An 18653-nucleotide genomic window follows, 5' to 3' on the forward strand; every position below is an offset into this window, starting at 1 on the left:
GAACAGGTATGATAAGGGATCAGATTCCAAAAATAATTCCGTGGAAATGCATGGATTCCAGTTGCTGCTACTGGAAGAAACTGGAATCCATGCATTTCCACAGAATTATTTTTAATTAAAGTATTGCCTTGCTTTTAGTATTATAATCTTCACAGTCCCTAACAACAGCAGTGTTAAATGGTGTATTGGCTAAAGCAGATGACTTATTATCCCAACGTTGTAGGTTCGATTTTCTTATGATGTGAGATTGTCCTCTTGCTTCTCGCTACCTGCAGGTGAACTAGTGTGATACATAGATTCAATTGTTTTTGACTGATGTATTGTACCTATGGTCTCTCGATGTAGAGTAACTATACATAAATATGTATGGTCAAAACCTATTGTTGTGTCTCGTAGGCCTACTCTTACTCAGAGATGAAAAGAAGAGATAGGATGCGAACTCCGGCTGAGCGCGCAGTGCACCAACGCGCTGCCGTTAAGCCACGAGACAGTTCATAACCTATGGGATACCCAGATATTTGTCCAGGCTATATATTTTTTCCAACACATAGATATTTAACACAAATTATGACTCATATTGGTCTGCTTAAGTTAACTGTTTTATATGCTTGCAATAGGTTTAGGTTTTGGCTGATGGCAATGACAATACCAGTATTAATCACTCGGTTTAGATTAGAAACATGTCGACATAGGCCGTGACAGAACATTTCTAGGAGGTGGGGTATTACACGTTGCCACTGTTTCCACCAATGATATCTATCGCTGCATCATCAACAACGTTGTTGGAACTATGGTGTTCGAACGTCGGAGGTAGCGAATTGCGACACAGGTACGATGCTTTCGGGAAACAGGTGTAACAATGTCGTTGTTTGGTCACAAGTTGCGTCGTACCACGGTGGTTGAGCAACGTCGTTTCTAACTTTTCTAGAAACGACCCCCAGACCAGCTATGGCAGTGTTCCCCATCCAGGCCCTCTTTAAACTGTTGACTGTGTGAGTGCATCCTTCATAAAACATGCAAAATAATTCCTAGTCAATTATGACAAGGCGATTATAATGCAAATCACCTTCTGGTTGCATGCCCTTTCAATTAAGTTATGACAGTAGAAAGAAAATCCTCATTCCTTTAAGGCCAAGGGTCAGCTGATGCTATGGGACTGCCAATTTGTTGCTTACTAAACCTGAATTTTGCTTTATTTTGTTTACAAGTGAAATTATTCCTTATCCTAAGGCTACTGTATAGGTGCATTCTTGTTGACGTTATGAAAAAAGTGGTTCCCTTATATACACTAGAAATCTCTTGATATCATCATACTGCACTTTGCTCACCATCCCAATGCTGTTGACATCTTTAGTGGTTTTCTTTGTCAGATGCAAAAAAAAAAAAAAAACTTGAGATACTTGACACAAGTTTTTGTATTTAATGGTTATAGCATTTGTCGAATGCATGCAGTTAACTGAATAGGTAATTCATAAGGATATGGGGTTCTCTCTGAAATGGCTTTTGACAATGTTGCAATCAATAAAAGATGTTAGATGACAAAAAAAGGCTGTGTTCAGCAACCCGAAATTGGAACGCAATGAAATTATCACTGCAATGTCTCTCAGCTATGGCTTTGATATCAGCTCTACTCTACTTTCTATTCCCTGTCTGTGTCTCACCCGGAGCGCTGCTCACAAGATTTAAGTGCCCTCTCATCTTTACACTCCTCCAATATCCTGGGTCCTGGGGAGAGAAAAATAACACCAACAAAAAAAACATAAAAGAAATAAATAAGTACAAGCTCCACTCTACAGTGGAATGGGCTTGAGGCTGCCCAAGAGTGCATTCTCCCCTATAGATGGGAGATGGCCTGATTGAGAGTCTGTGGTGACACAGGCATCCAGCTGGTGCATGTGTTAGGTAATGGCATCCTGTGACTTCAGAGTTACACATGAAAGGCGCACACATACACACACACACACACACACACATGCACACAGAGAGACGCCTGTGATCATGAACCTGCCATGTGGACCTGCTGTATAAGTATTTGTGTGCTTACCTGTTTGTGCATGTTTGCAAACATCTACAGCTATTCACTCGCACATGGCCTTTGTCTTTGCATTTTATTTTTTGTTTGTTTTTTTCACCCACTGAAATTCAATTTCACTTATAGAGCGCCCAAAACATTTCACATGTCTCATGGCACTTTACAGAGTGTTAAACATTCAGAGAGGGCCCATGAGTAACAGGGGCGAGGAAAAACTCTGTAGAATTGGAGATATAGGAAGAAACCGCTATAGCAGATCAATGACTTAACCACATTCTCAATACAATACAAATTTCAAGTTGTTCCCTGAAATTGCACTGTGCCTATTTACAAGGGCATTGTTCCATTGTTCCCATTGTTCCTTTTGGGGCCTTCCATCAAATGTTGGACCTCTATAGAAAGCTGAGAACCTGTTGTTTTCGTAGGAAACAGTCAAAATAACTGTGTGATGTACTCACACAGAGTTACAGAGGCTAGAATTACAAGCATCTCTGAACTGACCACATTTCAGCCCTCTAGGTCACTTGATATCCCTTAGAAACACAACTGAGCCCTAGCACCAGGTCTTGTGAAGCTATGTGCAAAAGTAGATCAATATAGAATGAAAATATGAGATCAAATTTAATTGAGACATAATAAGATTAATCTGAGAATGTAAAGCACTATACAGATTGTACATGAAAGTCAATGAGTCAATGCTTTCAAATGGTGTATAACATTACTACATTACTGTGCTACATTGCAATATGGTGCATACAATTGATTTAGAATGTTGGGGAGAGGTGGGGGAGGGGGGTAACCGTCCTGCCGGCGGGACACTGAACACTATTTAAAGGCCTGACCCTTACAGAGCAATGTCTGTATACATGATACATGGTTAGTTAGAATAGAAGAAGTAGAGAATAGAACATGGTGTTTAAAGCCACCTGAGGTATATGTTACAAAGAGGTAGGATGGTTACATACCCAGTATGATAATGCATGAATCCCATTTAGTGCCAGAAAGTTCAAATAGTCCAGTGTAGGAAATGAATTGTCCATGGGGATTAGGAGTTGTCGTAGGGCAAGTAGTGGGTCGCTAGGCTGCACGGGCAAGGGGACAGCAACAGGCGATGGTAGGGCGGTCATAGTGATGGGACTTCAGGTCAGATGAGATGAGGAAAAATATAAGGATGGCTGATGACTGGTAATGGTTTAGCTCAAAAGTTAGGTAAGGGGGAAGGAAGAGAGATATACAGTGGGTTAGTATCACTATAAGTCATAATGGTTAGTATTAATAAATATATCAATGGTACTATATATAGTGGTATACTATAAATTAAGCAATAACATTTCAGACAGACCATTAGCATGTCAATAATCATATGTATCAAAACATTTCTACATTGAAGGTGAATGGTATGCTAACAATACAAACAGGTAGCTAACTACTAACAGCAATACTTTGATATACAGGGATGTTGAACTAATACACCGATACATAATCTCATTTTCACCTATTCATAATCATATGAGCCAGTAAATCTTTCATATCCCTCATTGGTGTGCTGAGGGTATAATAGTCCTAAGGGCAGAAAGTATGGAATTTATCTACACCGAGACGCTCTCCTCCTGTGGTCTTCTGATCATAACCACCTCCTTCAGATCATAGCCCTTAGCAAGTATACTGCATAAACGCCAAACACATACTATCTCCAAGGGCATCAATGCAGTAATGGACCTGGACATCCTGTTATTTTTGAATCAACAAACCTGTTCAAAAGCCTGCTGTGACTTTAATTCTCACTCGGATTGCAGAGTCTGCTGTGCACCTCCTCACTTATGAGAAGATAATTATAATCTTCTGCCGGAATTAAAAATTCATGTTATATAAATCCACATCCTCAGGCCAGACATTTTTCATTGTTGCCAACCAATTTTCCCTCCATTGTCTTTAGATCTTCTGAAGAAAGCACCCCCATCTCATCGAGTTACTTTCAGGCTTACAATAATGCCACATCTCTGTTTGTAAGAGGCACGGAATAATAGGATATGCATATTTCTCCTCATGCACTCTAAATATAAGCTTTTTTTCACTGCAGTTCTGTTTCTCTCGCTGGCCGTTCAGTTCCTGGCAAAACCTCTCTAGCTGCTATGTCCTCTCTCAAGCAGTCTGATAGTACGTTGCCTAGATGAGTTGGATGATGGCCATGTTCATTTGACATATGTGAAAATCCCTTGGCAGTTCTTTTCTCTCTCTCTCCAAGTAGAATAACCACTGTTGCCTAATTGAATTTCAAGTGACCTAAAAAGTACATTTGAAAAAAAGTAATAAAATAGTTTAATACAATTAATAGTATTTTAATAGTCACACTAGTCACACATTTTTGCTTCAGCTCTTTTGCTGTTTTGTTTTATCAACTTTTTTTCCAAAAGCTTCTGTCATATTTTCTATAAAAAGTGATGGGCGTCTCACTCAGAGACTTAACTCTCTGAAACATCAATAAAATGTGTTGACCCTTAACAAACATAACTGACAAAACATTATTTGATTAAATTCTTATCCAGCACTTGATGCTTACAGATGTGTCCAAATGTTCTCGATAAACAATGGTATCTCTCTCTGGTCTACAGTATCTACATGCTGTATTGAAGCCACTTCATTTCATGTTTTTCCTCATAAAAAGGCCACTTGTAATGCAGTGGGCAGTCCGTAGCTGGCAGCATCTCCTGCTGGGATGCTTGACGAAAGTGTTGCCTGCTGACGATGGCCATTAATATTTACCAGCTGATTTGGGGGCCAGCAGTGCAGTGCCCCTGAGTCGAGGTTGCTTACAACTCACCAAAGCACCAAGGTCCCAGATTCATGTTTTTTTGCCAGACTTAGGGAGTAAAAATGGAAAAATTGTTCTTGAGAGCAAAAGTCAGAGTAACTCTGCTCATGGACTGAAGACCACCAACTGCTCCAGCCCGACACCATCCTGATAGAGATAAGGGGAGCTAATCAGAAAGGGCCCTCAGCACAGCTTTGCAATGTATTATGAAATGCTAATAGTTACATGCCAAAATGACCATGCTTTCCCCCAAAAATATTTTATAATACTTCACTTTAGTAATAGTTTATTTCAGTGCAATGTGTCAAGTATGTGAGCATTTTATGACAACTGATAGCTTAAGTATGAATATGAATAAAAATAAATCCAAGTCTTCTAGCGATTGGCTATGCAAAGGAATGGTGTGTTCACTGACTACAGTCCATGCTGTTTTCTGTGTGACTGATAATTAGTTGACTGACAAAATTCTAAAAACATCAGATCATCATTAGTTGATCATCATTTGCTGTCAGCATGGGGTCTTGAGCCAGCCCTCACTAGCCAGCCAGCCAACATGCACTGAGTTATTCCACGATTCGCCTATGCAGTGATAATCTAAACCGATTTCAGCCGCTCTGCACATCTCCTTTCTTCAGGGCTTGAATAGTATGGGTCTGAAGTGTACCAGTACATACTTGAAATGCTGAACACCCTGCCAAGCAATCACTTTGAGTGGGTGAAACTGGATAAAGGGAGGAAAAAACGAGAAGGGGTTGGACGGCAGAGGCTGTGGCCGGAGCGGAAGGGAGACTGGTGAAATAATTGGATTTTGTTTTGTCACAAGAATAAGAGATGCCTCATCTGCTTCCTCAGCCGCAGAGCAGGTGTCGAGTTCAGCCGTCTTCTCCAGCTCCTGTGGGGATTCCTATTTAGGCTTCTAATATAAAAGATGGAGGGAGGCAAAACCTTATTTAGCACACGTGGCCGGTGGTATGTTTGATGCAGCAAGACGAAAGACATTTCAAAGCACACAAACACAGACACACACACATTCATACACACATCAGTAGAGAGAGGGAGAGAAAAAGATAAAGAGAGATGGAGGAATAATCATTCAACTAAGGGAAAAAAGTAGTTGATCAAAAACAAAGTGATGTACTTACTATATCCATTTCTCTATTTGTACAGTCAGTTGAAGACAGCCTCTTTAGTCATCACCATTATGCACTGCAGTCATGGAAATTATTGCAATTTTCAAAGATGTTGATATATAAGATTTTTGAAGGTTGCAACCCAATGCCAAAATAAAAATGCTTCATAAAACTTTTGATGACAAAATTTGACACATAAAGTAGATGTCTCCTCAGAAAGCACCTAGTTTACAGTATATGGAAGGAAAACATCAACGTTACAAATGCCTTCTCACAAAAAACATATCAAAAGCTCTCTTATTCTATTTCCTAACCAGAGAAATACAGTACATTTGTGATTTGCTTTCATGGGTGACTGAAAAAATAAAATGTTCAGCTTCAAAATTCCCAGTTAGAAAAGCCAAAGTTTATTCAACCTGCCACATATAACATAGGTATACCTGGCATTCTGTTCCATCCATGCCAGTGCCAAGTTAGATACGCAGTAAGGTTTACAAATATAACAAAGACTTAAAAATAACTTAACATAGCAATAGGCTGCTAATCAAAGCTGATTTGTTCTATCAATGCTGGCCTGTTATAAGTCTTAATTTGACACTGTAATGTGCAAAGGTTTTGCAATGTTTCCATGTACTGATGTGAATGACAACACCATCATTGGTTTGCCCCATACAGTAATGCTTTGGGTGGAATGCCTAGCTGTGATCAACGATCAGCTACAGAGTGATGAAAAACTAGCAAAATGCTTTAGATCTGTTCAGAACTTTGGATTTCTATATCCAACTTCCTTCATTTGGCCTAGCTTGACACATTAGTGTCGGAGGTGGGACGAGGCCCTCTCAGGGATGCAGGAAAAGATTCCGAGGACACCCGCTGCTGTTTGGAGGACCTGGCCTCGAAGAAGATAGAGTCTGCTGAAGAGGGAGATCTCTTTTGGTTAGTTTTACCTGGTGGTCCAGCACACCGCATCCATCATCACCCCTCAGACCAGAGGAGTCTCCACATCCTTCCAGCTGACCAGAAGTGCCTCTGTATCGTTCAGCTGACTTGAGTGTTCTCTGCAATGTTCTGGTGACCAGAGAGGTCACAATAGTCTCTCTCACAAACGTCTGCGTTATTACCGACACAATATAATGAATAATATATTTTTCAAAACAATAAAAAAAGGGTCATTAAAAATTGATTGTTGTGTTGTTATATCAGTTACATATGAGAATAAGTATGTCTCCCCCCACTCTCTACATTGTTGTAGACAGTATGTTACTGTATGTTCTTTCATACCATACCTTTCATATCCTACTGTATGTTCTTTCAAGCATATGAAGTACGCAACACTCAAAGTAATAACTTAAATTCTTGGGATACGATTCTGACAACCAGTGTTGGTGTCAGAGGGCTTCCAAAGGTCAAATTGGCAATCATTTGTTCATCCAAGACAATTCATCCAAGAGTCAGGATGATGACCGCTATGGATGTCATGTCCCCATTCAGTTTGTCTTTCAAAAATGTGATCAATTAAACTATCTCAATTTATAAAATTTCATTGATGTGGTCTCATGTTCTTTGTCCAATAAAACTGAGGAACTTATTTTTCAATCTGGTACTTTATGATACCCCTTATTTAAACCTTTGTCTGGGTGCGATTTTACAAAGGACAATCCGATTAACTTTGTGGTTGAGGCGAACTTTGGTTTTCAAATAAGTTAACACTGTACATATGCTACTAGGAGAGGGTCTCTGCAGACAAACTGATGTGTTTTACTTTTGTAAGTGTAAAGAAAGGGTATACAAATTACTGTTGGTCCAGTCAGTGGATTACTTTGCAGAATTATTATTGTCCTCTCTGTAATTGTTTATACATAGCATCACATAAATACAGTACTTTGACAGTGTGGAGGCAGAATAATGTGGTACAGTGTACCAATTTGTTATCCACTCTCTATCTCCATGTTCCTTTGCTGCTGGATCACAGGGAATGAAAGAGGTTTCCTCTGCTCTTCAGGGTGAATTAGACATCACAAACTATCAATGAGACATGTGTGCATAAATACACATTGTCCTCTTCTCAGACATGTTCCCACTATGGAAAGCAATAGAAGGATTGTGGGTCTGTTTTTGTTTAAATAATGGAGGACCTCGTTAGCCTTGAGCAGCTCTGCTTTGAACAGGATTATTGTCAGCAAACCCTCTTTAGAGGAGGGCATGGTCTGCCAGCTTCCTGGCAGGCTAATCGGGGATCTATTGCGAGCATTGTAGGTAATGGCACGGAGGAAGGGCTTTATTTTAGAATCTAGTTTCAACATTATGGCCACTATCAAAGAGGTTAGCAGGGATGCCACATTTGGATGTGTTTTATCTGCAGAGTGGATATATGGATACAGCCATGCAGGGGCGTCACTAGACCTTATTCACTGGGGCACGTGCCTTAGTAAAAGTCTCCAGTGCCCCAGTAAAATTCTAACGCTGCTCTCGCTGGAAACAGCATTCATGAGCGCATCTCTGTGCCTGCTTTAGTCATGACTCGAGCCTGCCTTACCAGACAATAAAAAAAACAAGGAAAAAAAAGAAAAGGGCCATAATAGCCAATCGGGAAATAGCACCACTGTAGCTGAGTAAGATTGAACGCAACAACCAATGAAAATCGTTCACATGATTCTTTGAGTGTTGTTGTGCACCTACACATACAGTGGAAACCGCTGGAGCTCGTCAGAGGCGCACCTTGTCAACAGGCGAGGCAGGCAACTGCTTGGAATGATGTATTTTGCGTGCTCCTGGCCTGTTGTACGAGGAGCCCGACAAACACGGGACGTCCCCCGGACCTTATGCCGACATTCACGACGTCCCCGATTGGTCCCGAACGTCATGTTCTCTAGCGGACGTTCCGGTGACCTTATTGACGTCCGGAGCAAGTTATCCTTTGGTTATTGCGTGACGTCCGGTGCAGGACTTTCTGGGGACGTCACCATCAGATCCCTCGGATGACATTTGCATTTGGTCATTTCAAATACCTTCTAAGGACCCGACAATAACGTTATACCGGGGACATGGGGGGGACGTTTTTTTATTCAAACATGGCAGCGGAGTTGAGAGCGCTCTGGCTACCGCCTGCAGGACGGAGACATCACATCCATGCACGACTTCACGTTACACGTCTGGGGATGACTAAAGTATCTATCTATCTAGTCTGTTAGTCTCTCTAGCAGTAGCTTACGACGGAGTATTAGGGCCACAGATGAAGGAAAAAATGTTTTTGCCATGACGAGATTAAACTCGACATGTCGATTTTAAAGTCGCCATGTCGACATTAAACTCGACTTTTCGAGAAAAAAATTGAAATGTAAGATCGACTTTAATCTCGACGTATCGACTTTAATGTCGCCATGTCGACATTAAACTCAACATTTCGAGAATAAAGTTGAAATATCATGTCGACTTTAATCTCGACGTGTCGACATTAAACTCAACATTTTGAGAATAAAGTTAGTTTGGAGAGAGAACGACCGCTCGAGACGATTGAAAGGGAGGACGAATGAAACAATGCAACTAGTGCAACAATGATTCAGAGTGTTCAAGTGCAACAATGATTAGACATAGGACTATATCATGTGGACAAAACATAGAACATATTAACCTACGTTGCTCAGCCAAATAGGTCCCATCACGGAGTTACAGGCGATAAATGCGATGGTCAAAAGTAGCCTAAACGTCATTAGCGGTTTATTTATTTATTGTAGGCCCATTATTAAAGTGTTGTTTTTCATCTAAAGGTTCAACTGCATACTAGGCGCTCTCCCCAATCCTAGACTTTCACGTTGCTTGTTTGTAATGGATGCAAAACAGCCTATTGCTGAATGTCTATGGAGGGACGAATGAAGCCGTCCTCCCGACCACCCCATGTAGGCTAGTAGCCTAGCCTACAAAGTGTTCTTTTTCCATCTAAAGGTTCAACTGCATACTAGGCGCTCTCCCCAATCCTAGACTTTCACGTTGCTTGTTTGTAATGGATGCAAAACAGCCTATTGCTGAATGTCTATGGAGGGACGAATGAAGCTGTCCTCCCGACCACCCCATGTAGGCTAGTAGCCTAGCCTACATGCACACATAGTGCATAAATAAAGTGCATGCACACATATTCTCTCCCGGGATCAAAATAGTATATATGCTCAGGCTATACCTGTGTTTCTAGCCTCCTATAGGCTACGTATTGCAGGTGAGACATGGAAAAGCAGTTTTAGAAAAATGAGTTTTGCCATGTTATCCTATGGAGAGTGACGGCCTGTGGGTCATGAAGGGCAGTTATTTGGATGTGCAGTGGCCTTACCCACGTAAAACAGAGTGAAATAACATGTTGTATAGAAACATTATCTCATTGGATACATATATTTTTCTAGCTATTTAGCCTAAACGGCATAGGGCATGGTATTTCCATAACCGCGAGACAGCACTTCACGATGACGGCAATGAGTAGTTAACAGACAAGACGCAATCTATCTGAATATCTGCAATCTAGCAATTTATCTGAAATAACACCTATTTGAAGCCCATTTTTCATGTAACATATTGTGTATTAGTGTAGGCTACATAGCTTAAACTGTGTAGGCTATGTTTAAACAGTAGGGCCTATTGCGAGTTTAATGTCAGCATGTCGACTTAAGTCGACACGTCGAGATTAGAGTAGATATGATATTTCAACTTTATTCTCGAAATGTCGAGTTTAATGTCAACATGGCGGCTTTAAAGTCGACACGTCGAGATAAAGTCGACATTACATTTCAACTTTAGGCCCTATTCTCGAAATGTCGAGTTTAATGTCGACATGTCGACTTTAAAGTCAACATGTCGAGTTTAATCTCGCCATGGCAAAAAAAAAATTTTCTTCATGTGTGGCCCTAATACTCCGTCTTAGTAGCTGCATTAGCCTACCGTAGTCTAAGGCAACATATCATACAGTCAAGTAGATATGTCGACATTACATTTCAACTTTAGGCCCTATTCTCGAAATGTCGAGTTTAATGTCGACATGTCGACTTTAAAGTCAACATGTCGAGTTTAATCTCGCCATGGCAAAAAAAAAATTTTCTTCATGTGTGGCCCTAATACTCCGTCTTAGTAGCTGCATTAGCCTACCGTAGTCTAAGGCAACATATCATACAGTCAAGTAGATATGGAGCCCAGAAAGGTCATTTTTCATCACTAAAATAAAAAATGCCATTTATTTCTGTAAGGCGCACACCACATATGTCTGTAAATTGCTCAGCCCCAGAGAATCCCTCCACCATGGCAATGATATTGCCAGATTCAGGACAGTCTGCTCTACACACACATGTAAGGCAAGTCGAGCTGCCAGCTTGCAGTGGTGAGATACATGTCAAAATATACGAATTTGTATAATACGCTTTTTGTATTTTTATTATTTAACATAATAACCTAATGGTGGTATAACATAATGGTGATAACACTTATTGGTAGGGCCCACTTGGAAAAAACATTCAGATGCACTTAATGTAAAAATGTACTACATTTATTTATTAAACAGCAAAACATTCTTCAGTTCATTACAAAATGCAACAGTCAGGCACTATATAAAACGACAAATCACAGCTGTATGATATCTAAAGTTCAAACGGTTTGTAATGCTGCAAATCATCTTTTTTAACATGATGAAATGAAGTTCTTTAAACCTCTTGGAGCCCCCACAGACTCTAGAATCGCCTCTGGAGCTCGTCACATCACTTTGATCACAGAGTAAGTCATCCCCTGTTTTAATGTTACAACAAATTCACAACTTTGTTTGACATAACAAATTACATGTTGATCGCTGTCATGGGCGGATTATGAACCTTCGGGCCCCTGGGCCCAGATGTATTAAGGGCCCCCCACTAATTGTCGCATATGTGGGAGGGGGGGTTTGGGGGTCCTCCTCCAGAACATTTTTAATTTGTTTAATGTGATTTCCTGTATTTTGGTGCATTTTGGGGATGGCCAATATTAAATGCAATCAGATTCATAGCCTACATCCTGATTTGATGATATTGAGGCAATGATTCCATGCAATGGCTTGGGCTTTAGGGCCCCTGGGCCTGGGCCCAGTAGGCCCGTGCAGTAATCCATCCCTGATCGCAGTTAGAGAATGTTGCCCACATAATTACACAGCAAATTTGAAATCGGAATTTTAACACTGATAGATTTAAATCTAACACTATATGGGTGTATATATGGGGACCACCACAAAAGTGTTAAATTAAGACTTCTGTAAGTGTTAGAAGTTACAACACTAACAAGGTGTTACCATTTTACACTGATTGAGAGTTACACAGAAACACCAGGTTGGAGTATTTTTAACACCAGAGGACTGTTAATTCTTTCTTGAAAACAACTCCAAAAGTGTTGCTATTTAACTTAAGCCCAGTGTTAAACTGACACTAGTATAGTGATTGCATGCATATTATTACTTTATTGCCAAATAATGCTTCTTGTTTTAATCTCTAGAAGAGTAAAGGAGGTGTTGTATACAGTTGGTTTTAGAATTGCTGTTAAACTGAATAAAAAAAAAAACATTCAGATGCACTTAATGTAAAAATGTACTACATTTATTTATTAAACAGCAAAACATTCTTCAGTTCATTACAAAATGCAACAGTCAGGCACTATATAAAACGACAAATCACAGCTGTATGATATCTAAAGTTCAAACGGTTTGTAATGCTGCAAATCATCTTTTTTAACATGATGAAATTAAGTTCTTTAAACCTCAAAAGGGTAAAGATGCGCGACATAAACAGTCTCCATATCTATCAGAATAAAATGTATGTTGTGTTTTTGTAGAATTATTGGCACCAGTTATTGCCATGCAGTGTCCCATAAACGTAACACCTATACATCATTCATCAACTTTGCTCGCAAGGCCTTTACTTTTGGGCTCTCTTTGGTGGTCTGCAGGAATGTAAAAAAGTTGCTTAGAGATTTGTTGCAACTCAAACTGAAAACAAAATGAACCTTGAAAAGCTTGTCGAATGCTGCCAGAGAGGTGTTTCCTTGGCATGGAATGGGCTTCTTATCTATGGCTATGTAGAAACTGTTGATGGCTCGCTTGGAGGTTCCCAAAGCTAGCAGATATGGCTGCCGATGTTCATCTTCATTCAAGTGCTCATCAAGACTCTGGCATGACTGGAGGAAACATAAGAGAAAGGATTATAATCGAGTCCTCATCTTTCTACCAGATGACAGGATGTGCATCAGCAGGAGTAAAGTGGATATATCACTGTCCCAGCCTGGGTTAGGATGGGGTTTGGAGGAGAGTCATAAAATAACTATTTAATTATTCAGATTGAACAGTCATGCATAAAAAAGGTATTTTGACAACTTAACTTCAAATTAATATCCAGAAATACCGGTCATTTCCTAAAATGGCAACTAAAATGTTGTTCTCCATTACTCCATACAATTACCTTGTAAGTTGTCTACAGACAAGTCCATTTGTCCCTGGCAGACTGCAATAGGTGTTGCAGCAATGGTGTTTGTAGCTTGTAGTGCAGGTCTTTCTTTTATCAGCTTGGGTTTGTATGAGGGCCATCTTTCCAGATGTCTTGCAGATGTTTCAGATCCAACGAGAAGGCTGAAGTCTTGAAAAACCTGAAACATTAAACACACAGTACAACTTAGAATGGGGCGAAAAGCAGAACACTGTTGAAATTGACAACCTTGTCAGCAATCACACACACACACATCCGTTAGGCTAGATTAAATCTCAGGGATAGGCGACTCTAGCAAAGAGGGAAAATGCAACACATTCATGTACATTTGCAAAAATAAACAAAAGCTCCACAATTTCTTCTGTGCCTTTGCAAGGCAACTGTATAACCAAGCAAAGCAAAATACCTTTATCAGAATCATGGATGACTAAGCACATGTCCTTGGTAACCAGATCTGGAAACACATCAACATCCACTTCCGTTCCTCAGTCACTGTCAAGGTTTTGTCTTCCTTTATGGAGAACTTTGCCCAGACTACAAGATAAATAAATAAATATATTAGTATTATCCAAAATATACTGTGGTAGAGCACATACTACATAGAAGTCAGCATTGACATTTCTCTGCCCAACTCCAATATTGTTTGCCTAGAAGCATTTAACAACAAACACTATCAATTTAAAAAAGTAAATGTTAGAACACATAAATACCATACGATGCAAATCATTTTGTGATTCAATGGAACACTAATGTGAAAATTTTAATTTCCTTTGAATAGATCCCAAACATAAAAATGAATGGACGTCGTTGTCGTTCTTTCAGCATGGATGGATTCTGCATAAAGTTACATTTATGAACAAACAGACGGCGAAATTAGGAAATGAAAAACGGCTGTCTTTTCCCCCTTTTAAGGAGCTGTGCAGACACTCGCTCACATTCTGTTTTTGTAGAGACAGTCGTGAAACGTTAGATAATTTCAGCTAACATCATCCCCTTCAGTCAACCATTTCACTTTAAATCATGTCACCTCGTAGTCGTACGATAACGTTTGCCTACCTGAGGCTTACTCGCTAGTAGGCTAGCATGGTACCATCAGAGAATGTCTAATAAACGTAAACGGGCTCTGGTAACGTTACTATCAAACTTACCCCATGATGAACATTATCCAAGCATGGCTCACATATCCTGACAATCATCGCATCCACTTCCAGGTAATGTTACATCTGTTGATGGAAAAGGCAAACAATCACATTCTTCATTTTAGGTAACTTTGTTCGCTAGCTAAATTATTTATCTTAGCTACTAGCAACTACGTCGGTAACGTTGACGTTAGCTGACTGACCACGTGAATGTCATTTCAATGAATGAATGTAACTGGTTAGCTAACGTTACCTAGTTTAGCACACCGTTACAGCTAATAACGTTAGCAGCCTGTAAGCTTAACCAACAAGGATGGTGATGTAGATGTATTAGATTAAACGTAGGTAGACATCGCAAAATCAAATAAATACATAAAACAAGGACAACACATTACACTACACTGAGTCAAACACACATAATGTAATTTAGTGTTATCAGCTAAAAGTTTGGACAATGTCTCACTCAATGCTAAGGTAGCTATACAGTACGTTGACAACGGGCGGGAAAGCAACTTCTAAGTCTACAGTTTCATAAAGAAGGTCTGAGAGTGCAACACAACGTCTAATATACATATTTTATCAACGAATGCCAAAAATAGATTAATTTAATAACTTACCACACAGACTTGTCCACAGCTTGAAGAGAAGTCTGCTATCCTGCAGGGGGGTTTGAGAAATGGCGGACTGCGCTGGAAGTTTGAGCAATAGGCCTTTATCACGGCAGCCCATGGGCAGCTGAAGCAGGGCTGTTCAATTTCCTGTTGGCAGGCAAACCACAGGTGTTCCTAAAAACATTAACGAGGCCTCTGGTTGAAGTAACTGTGGCCGAATCTGACACTTAATAAGAAACACCTGTGCTCACACAGGAACAGGGCTGTTCACTTCCTACTTCGGCTGCCGTGATAAAGGCCTATTTGCAAAATATCCCGGATGGAACTTGTTACACCCAATTGGTGTTTATTAACCGGAACGCCGCAAATTAACACTGGCTTTTGTATCATATCTACACCAAAAGTGTTGAGAGTTTAACATCTAGAAATATAACACCCGTGAATTTGCTTTCAATGCTTAGCGTCATTGTAGCCTAAATTTAGCAACAGTTTACCAGCTTCTGCTCTCTCCCTCACACACGCACTCACACCATGCGTAGGCTGCATGCACACATGCGGACAATTAATAATGATTTATACGTATATGTAGAGAGAGTTCTGTAAAAGTAGCCTATACTGTTTGTGAAGCTGTCCTACTGTAAAACTAAACATAGCCTTCTGATAAACTACTCAGAGATGGACATCAGAAAATTCTTTCTGAACAGAGGCAGAGGAACAGAGAGATGAGGAGGATGAGGGAGGTATGATAATTGCCCACATTAACATTAACATTTATGCTGGTAATAGCCAGTGCTCTGATTTGATCAATGGTTTAATGACAAACTTAAATAAGTTTGCTGCATTTGCTAATTATCACCAAAAGTCAGTATGAAGGCTTTAGTAGGATATTTAAGCTACAAATAACTGCAGTATTGCCAGGATGATAGGACCCTTGCCTGGGAGGGAAGTACAGTATATCTCAATTTTGACTAAAATAAGCTTCCCTTGTGTTAGTAGGAAAGCCTATTAAATTCGATTCGTAGTGAGTATAGGCCTACTTCTGCCTATGTGTCTGGATGTTGCTGGATAGTGGTTGCTACAACAATTGAGGGAGAGAGTGCTGGAGGAGGAGGAGGAGGATGAGAAGAAGGTCAAAGAGGAGAAGAGAGGGAAGAAAGAGCACAGGCTGGCCATTTATTTCATATTGCGCGCACATTTTTTTTTTGTATGTATTGGGAGTTGGGGGCCTGTGCCCCAGCAAAGCTCTAGGTCTAGAATCGCCCCTGCAGCCATGGCCATTGCATGCTAAGCACAGAGCTTCACAGGCCCCTGTCCTGGGAGGAGAGTTTATGGCGCATGCCCCTGCTGTTTGTCCCCAGGTTTGATATACTAACCGCTCCTGTTCAGCTGAAGCTTACAGTATATGCTGCATTCCCTGTTTACAGAATGAGACGCTACAGGCCATTCCAGTCTCAATGCAATTTAAGTCTGTGCTTATTAGCTTGATCCCTAACCCTCCTTTCACTGAATGATGTGCTTTTCAGACCAGCATGAGCAGCACAGTGAATATTTAAGGGATGGCAATTACAAGCACATGTTTGGTAGTCATAAATAAAATTTCAGGAACTAGGCTATCCACTGTGTATGCAGGCCCAAAAATACCAATTTCAGGAATACCTGTACTATGAGAACTTAAAATTGTCTCCAAAAATAGCCTGGCAAAGCGTGCTTCTGAAGGAACTAAAGAATATAACAAATCAGGACTTTCCTTATCCTAAGAGTTTGGTTCCAAAACGCTATATCTCTGTTTTTAAAAACATTAAAAAGTCAGGCTATTTAATTATGTATTTCAGGTAATATCAATCAAATGGCAGTTGTGTTGTTTTGAATGAGTAAGTAATTAGTAAGTTCCAAGTAATTTCAGTAGAATTGTCATTGGGTATTGTTATTTCATTTATCTTTACTCAATCAAAACAACACAACTGCAATTTGACTGATATTTCCTGAAATACACCATTAAATAGTCAGCATACCTTTTTTGGGGTAGGGTAGTGAAGAGTGACAGGAAGTCGGAGAGAGAGGGAGAGAGGGTGGGAAATGATCAGGGAACCCATCATTGGCTTTGTGTCTTGCTGTTTAGTGCAATCTGTGTACAGAGGTTAGAAAACAGACCAAATGACAAAGAGCATCAGAATGCTGTGCCCTTAATTCCAGTATGTCTATCAGGTGCAAGGCACCTTATAAGCCTCAGACAAAACCCCCACTTGTCCTTGTTCTTCCTGGGCACATCTTTACACCAAACAGCTGCTCGTCTCTTACTGGTAGCAATCACAGATTCAACCTGTACTGAATCTGGCAATGGATTTTATCATCTATTGTAACATAACACAATTTTGCAAGTTGTTTTTTTTTTTTTACATGTCTTGACTGCTGGGGCAAACAGCATTTGTACTCTATTGACAGTGGAGTCAAAATGTAGGTCTCTCCACCAATCCTTTATTCAGCACCATTTTGCATACAGTATTAAATTTGCAACACGCACAAAGGACAAGGAGCAATGATATGCAACATTTACATCTCCCATAGGACCCAAAGAGACAGAAAGGGAGGTTTTGATTTATTATACGATGATATATTCTCTTTGCTGCTGAGCCTTACCTGCACACACACGCACACGCACACGCACACACACACACACACACACACACACACACACACAACCACACAAAAGTGAGGCAATGGAGGTAACTTTACGATGTCATAACTTAACACTGCACTATCTTCCCTGGTTTTCCTCAACAGTAAACCATACGCCATAGGATGCATAGATCCACTGGGTATCACATAGCTATCAAAGCAGATATTAAGGGTTTTAAATAATCATCTAAGTATCCAACATCCGGTGATTAGAGCTGTGAATAAGCACCTCTTTGATCACAATGTTGAACTTTCAGTTGAGGGAAGTGAGAGGGCTTTGGTGCAGTAATCTCATTTGAAATACTAATGGGTGAGAGAAAAGCTTCTTTTTTTATCAGTGATTGGTTCTTCACTGGTTATCTCCCCAGAGTTTCAAGAGGATTTGCATGTCATTTTCTGAAGAGAAGGAAAAAAACTCGATGGTTTGCCATTCAGATGATAAGACAGAAGTGGATGGGTTGAATCTGGACATAGCTCACAGCCAGTACATGATATGCTCAGGTAAACATAATGTGTGTAGATTGCACGCAGCACCTGAAAGATTGTCCTGTGCCGTTTGTATTATTGGTCATATAAAAAATCAAATGCAAAACTAGTATCTAATTAGAGATAGCGAGAATCTGAACACTAGTGTTGTGTTTTTGCATATTTGTTTCTTCCTAATATTTCAAAGTGTCGGATGTTTGGATGCTGCTGTTTTATTAATGGCCACTGAGTCTGTCTCATCGTGTGTTTGTGAATAAAGAAAATGTGTCCTCTGAGGTAAATCTTGCCAGCTCCT

At 40.1% G+C, this 18653-nt stretch overlaps 1 long non-coding RNA gene across 1 annotated transcript; it reads right to left on the reverse strand.

The window, feature by feature from the left end:
- Positions 1-12542: 12542 nt before the first annotated feature.
- LOC121713773 lies at positions 12543-15291 on the reverse strand. The gene is made up of 5 exons (XR_006032940.1): positions 15203-15291; positions 14595-14669; positions 13853-13980; positions 13423-13606; positions 12543-13141 (listed from the first exon to the last, which is right to left on the reverse strand). It is a non-coding gene; the product is annotated as an uncharacterized LOC121713773 (long non-coding RNA).
- Between the last annotated feature and the right edge of the window lie 3362 nt (positions 15292-18653).

This window comes from Alosa sapidissima, chromosome 1 (genome assembly GCF_018492685.1).
Source record: "Alosa sapidissima isolate fAloSap1 chromosome 1, fAloSap1.pri, whole genome shotgun sequence".
Classification (NCBI taxonomy): domain Eukaryota; kingdom Metazoa; phylum Chordata; class Actinopteri; order Clupeiformes; family Clupeidae; genus Alosa; species Alosa sapidissima.